This window comes from Drosophila erecta, unplaced genomic scaffold, assembly GCF_003286155.1.
Source record: "Drosophila erecta strain 14021-0224.00,06,07 unplaced genomic scaffold, DereRS2 tig00000021-arrow-pilon, whole genome shotgun sequence".
Lineage (NCBI taxonomy): Eukaryota > Metazoa > Arthropoda > Insecta > Diptera > Drosophilidae > Drosophila > Drosophila erecta.
Window position 1 is genome coordinate 13605081 of NW_020825198.1, and position 6000 is coordinate 13611080.

The following is a 6000-nucleotide window of genomic DNA, read 5'->3' on the forward strand; positions in this document are numbered from 1 at the left end:
AATAAAATATATTTTTGTAGTGTAACAAGAAAAGTTTCCGCTGCAAGAGTTTTAAATGCCAAGGTTCTGTTTTGGCAGTCCATTTCGACATCTTTGCATTCAGCACTCCAGAGCTGCCCCGCGTTTCCTGGCGATTCGCGATTTTTAATTGTCAAACGCAGTCGGGTGACAAATGAAGGCGTGAAGGAGTTGCACCGGAGAAGTCTTAATGACAGCTGATAATTTATTCAGCAAGTGCAACAGCTGAGCGACGGGCAGGAATTGTTTTCCAGCAGCCATGAAATATTTACAAGGGATAAAGGAGCAGCAGGAACAGCAGAAGGAACCCGTGTCCTGTGCCACTGAGATGAAATACATCCGCTTGTCATTGTCAGGATGACCGAGTGTCCAGATCTGCTGTAAAATGCAAATGAAGCCCCGGCGATTTCCACCCTCGCCAAGAGACTTGCATTTAATTAGGAATTAATGCGGGAGTTTGGGGGTGTGGGGGTGCGTTTCGGCACTCTGCGGTTGAGTGAAAGTTGAGCTTTTGGCTTAAGCCGCCTAAGCCGCGACTAAGTTTAATGTCCCGACGCGAAACGCTCAATTTGCATTTTGCATTTTCCTCCTTCAGCTTGTATTCTTTCGAAGGGGATTTCTCCCACAAGCGTTTGCCGCATTTGCAACCCCCAGCAAACAGAGGAAAATTTATTGTTTCAAACGGATTTTGCTGCGCCCCAAATTCGATTACTGGTAATTGCCTATTGCCAACCTCCGTTTTGGTAGGGGCGTGGCACAAAAGCCGGGCTTAATTGAATTAAAAGGCGTTGCAAAGCTCAAAAGCAGCGGGCTCCGTGTTCACTGATGAAGCTTTTTAAGCCGTAAACTGATTAATCGTCTGTATTCCGGTTATGGAGCAGGGTAGTTGATGAAAGCGAATAAATTTCAATGCAATGAGTGTGGCAGTATTCAGTAAAGATAATCACTTGAAATATTTTGTGACTCTAAATTAGAAGACATGTCTAACAGTCTTCACTAGAACTAGTTATAGGGAATTATAGGGCTACAAGAAAATATGTTTCTTAAACAAATATTAAAATCGGCAATTAGGATATTTCTTAATTTTAATAGTAAATTAATAGTAAATTTAATAGTAAATTTTACCGCGTTTTAAACGCGTTGAATGAAATTAAATAATTTAAATTGGATATCAAAATTCGCCGGAAACCACAAAAACAATTTGCGGCGAATTTCGTCAACGCACCTGCATTTATACATATACGGCGAAGTAGGAGCACGGCGTATTTAAAACACAGCGAACTTGTCGCATCGAGACACACACACACACATGAAAACGCGCGTCACCCGCTTGAATGCCAAAATAAAAACCGTAAATTCGAATATTATATTGCATTTTGCTATCGCACGTTATTATTAACATACTAAGTAGACGACAATGCATTCGTTTTAAGAAGAATAACTCCTTTTCGATGTTTATTTAACATAAAATTGCCAGCTGCCTTTTTCTGACGCTCACACACACACACGTGTGCACCGAAGCAGGTGGTTTTTTACTTCTTGCTGGGTTTTATTACTCAAAATCGAAACAGCGGGATTGATTGAACAGAGAGATAAAGATTACTTAGTATTAACACAAGTTTTAACTAATTCCGAACGCTTTTAGTTTATTTAAACTTAATGAAACACGAGATGCGAAAACGCAACCGTCTGCGAAAAGCGCGGCTGAGAACTGGCAGGTAACGGCGTACTGAGAGGAATGGAAGAAAATGGAATAAGCGAGGATCCAACGGAACTTTGCTCTCTTTCGCTCTGATCATGGAAGCTACTGGAAAATAGAGAACTATGCAATTTTACATAGGTAAATTGTATATAAACTAGAAATGCATATAAAATAATATCAGCACCCGGGTGTTTTTTGACACTCTATCTGCGGCAATAACAAACACCCGAGTGTTTTGCCACTCTGTTGTTTTTTGTTACTTGCCAAAAAATACCCAAGTGCCTGCTGCCCAATAAGCCGACACACAGCAACGATCGGCCGCACGTCATTTTCTGTATTCATACAACTTGTATGGGTGGAAGCGAGACAGTTTAAGAAATGAAGGGTGAATGGGAATACCAAGAAAAAGATCGTGCACATGTTTTTGCCTTTTGCTGCACCCCATTTCGGGCACAAAGAATATTTGAAGTTTAAGACGTCATTTGTTATTTTTTACGTTTTTTAATGTATTAATATAAATAATAATAACAAACTGGGTTTAAAAAGTATATATTAAATATTTTAAAACGCATTACAAAAGAACTTAATTTTTCTCAAATTTTTAGGATTTTGCAACTTTTATTTTTAATTTTAAAATTTTATTTTTTACAAAATCTGCCGTTTCTGCCATAATTGCGACCTTTTTCGTTGGCTTCGAAATAAGAATTAATCCTAACACGCTAGCAAGTGCAAAAGCAAAAAACAAAGATGACCCAATAAACACCCGAGACACTCGAGTGCCTACGAGACACCCAGGTCATAAATCCGTGGCACTGAAACACATATGTATATCATAGGCGGTCAAATAAAATGCAAAATAGTTTATTTAAAAATACTTAAGAATATTTACGATTTAACAGATGCTTTTGGTACATAGATTTAACTATACCATTAACCCTAAATAACAAAGTCTGTGAAAAACCTTTTATATCACAATTAAATCCATATTGATTAATAAATCCCAACGTTACATTTAAAATCCAGATGCCACTTGTCTGAAATTCAAATTACGAGCCATTGTTTGAAAGCCGCAGACATGCATTAACAAACATACGAAACTCGACGCTAATTTAGGCCGCAAGGAAGCCTTCTCGATTTGGACCTCCTTTTGGGGGATATATGCGCCCATTTGATGGGTTTATTATTGGGTAAATAAATTAAAATTGTTTACCTTTCAGCGGCGGCCAGCTACAGTTCGCCGGAGAGAGACACAGATACGCCGCTATCTCTTTCGGTGTTTATTTGTTGTTTCTCTGGTAGCCCGGGTGTATTTGTGTATTTTTTTGTATTATTTTTGCCCAGTTCAATTGCGGTTACGTGAGTACGCGTATGTTGCGGCAACTTTATTTGCGCAAATTAATGGATAAATGTTCACGCATGATAATGGAGAAGGACGGCATGGAAATGGGCGGCCATCAACATATGAAAACAAATAGAATTATGGGAACTTTATACAAAACGGATGAAAATAGCGCGGAATATTTCCTCTAGAGTGGTTTTCGCTGATGAAATCGCACCGCGTCTAAATATTTTGTTTAAATTAGTTTGAAAAAATACGAAATATGGCCAGGCAATTAGAGGGTTGCTGGGCTTTCAAACTTTTCATTTTATATTTTTAATATACCACTAAGCTCAATGATACGTTTCCGTTTCTGAAACATGCCGGTAAACACAAATGTGTGCTATACACTAAGGAACGATACACACCGAAATGATGGCAAACAGTTGCGTAAACTATGCAAACTTTGGATATGCGAGTGGGCATCTGTGAATCTGAGAGATTTCCACTCCTGACCACCTCCATCTGGAGTCCAATCAAACAGTGAACTTTTTCAAGTTCTCTGCACTTTTTCCCCTCTATTGATTTTGCTTTCAAATCAAGTTTTTCGTTGAATGGCCCAGAGTGAGCTTTGATTGAAATAGTTTAGTTTGTTTTGATAGTCATGCATACGAAAACAAATATTTTGAGGCTTCTCGAAAAGTTAACACCTCGCAAAAGAAAAGCTTTTATGCCCCTCCTTTTTGTGGCACGTGGAAATGAGCATCTAAAATAACTTATAACCCTGCTTAAAACAATTCGCTTATTAAAGAAATTAAATATTCTATTGAATTTCTGATTAAGAATTCATCGTACCTAGGACAGGTGTAAAAGGAAACGAATTTAAGCACCACAACAGTTGCCATCTCTGCACTCCAAGTGCCATAAATGTCAATAGACCAGAAACCATTATGCATAATAATACCCCTACTCAAAGTCGGCTCTGCAGCTGCTCAGAGCCATGGGGATTCCCCAGCCCCAACCCCAACCCCATCCACAGCCCCATCTCCGTCCAGGATCCCCAACTCCCTGGCCTTTGTCCGATGTCAGCATTGTCTGTTCCTGTTCCCCGACTTCTGTTCGCATGCTAAACAATATTTCTCCATTACGAAACAATGGGACGAGTCGCCTGTCCCCGACAAGTAGCACCTTTTACTTGTGGCATCAGTTAAAAGTTTTGCTTTTTATGCTAGCGCGTTGCAGTGGCAAGTTGCCCTCCCTACAATCCCGCCGTTTTCCGCCTCCTCGCCTGGATGCTTGCAACTATCTCAAGTCGTTGCGGCAACTTTTGTTGCCTACTTTTGTGGGTCTTCCTTTCTCCCCATGTGGAAAGTTTTTGCTCTCGCTTATTGTCCGGCGTGGAAAAAGTTAGGTTTTGTTGCTAAATTGAATGCGACTTGCGTTTGCTTTGCCGCCGTTGCGTCCTTGTATCCAACATCGTGCTGACGTCCTGCTGAAGGTCCTTGAAGGTGCAAATTGTAAAACAAACAGAGAAACGAGACCTTCCCAGCTGCCTCGAACAGAAATGGGGCGGCGAAGTTGACAGATAAAGTGTTGCCAGAGTATCGAGGCCTTTAAATGCGGTGATTACAGATCAAACTGTACGACTACTTACACCGCATAAACATCTCACTATAAATTAAAACGGGCTTGGTCCAAATGGGGAGCTAATCAAATCATTTGTAAACTTTATAGACAGTTTAGGAAAGCTTACCAAACATATACTTTAATTTTCATTCGGATGAGTAATCCATGTACTTTAAAATGACAGCAATTTGGATCAATCAGTCGAGAACAAAACATTTTGATCATTTTGGTTTTCAGTTTTCAAAGCATTTTAGTTGCCAATTACTCTGGCCGAAGCGTTCGAGTATAAATCGCAGTCATTACATTTAACGGCTTAATTCCGACACAGCCATAAACCAACAATAATGGCCAAAACCCAAACAGCCAAACAATCTGACATATACACACGACCCCATCATATGACAACCACTAGAATCGGTGGGCATCTAAAAAGCTGTGGCCAAGTCCATTGCACTATCATAGAATATTTATTCAATTTAAATTTACCAATTAACTTGGACTGGGCCCGGGGTCCGAGTTGGGAAAAAAGAGCCCTAAATGCTGACAACGTTTAGAGCGGAGCTTCCCAGCGCCGCCTCTGAATAATAAATGCATAATTCCTAGATGGAAAAGCGCGTGCCATAAATATTGCATGATAAATTATAGAAAAGCTATTAGGACAACAAACGACACGACCAGGACACAGGACTATAGGCTCCTTTGTTGAGTTTGTTGTGTGGAAAAATAGGCGGCGGGGGGCGGAGTGGGTGGAGCCGCCAAGTCCTTCTGTGTTTGACATTTTTCAAATGAGGTTAGCTCGACCAGTGTGTCTGCCTGCGCTGCTTATTTATGTAAATTTGCGTAAATTACTGTGAAAATATTTACGGTAAATAGAGCATTTGAAATTTTTATAATTTAAATGGGCAGGCGCAGGCTTTTCCCCCATCCAGCTGGGAAAGTCAATGTGTGGAAATTTCCTCGGTTACCACCAGCTGTGCACGTAGTTAGTTCCCAAAAGAAACTTGCCGGGCCACAACTTTTGCATCTAACACGATATGCAAACGGCTGGCAGGAGTACTAAAGCGAAGGATAAAGAAATACAGGAAGCGGAAGCTGAGCAAACAAGTGCAGCCCAAAATGCCATTGACGAGGGAACGTTTAAAAAAGTTTGTGGCTCAAAAAGGGGTACTCTACATACTTTATGATTATAAGACTTCAATAAAAGAAAAGAAATCAATAAAACCGTGCTATCTTCAAGCTGCAAGTAGAGCCTATGTGAATATGTTGCCATTTCTGAAAGCTTTGCTTAAACTAATACATTTGATTACCTTGAAATTCAAGTCCATCGCTTTTTCCG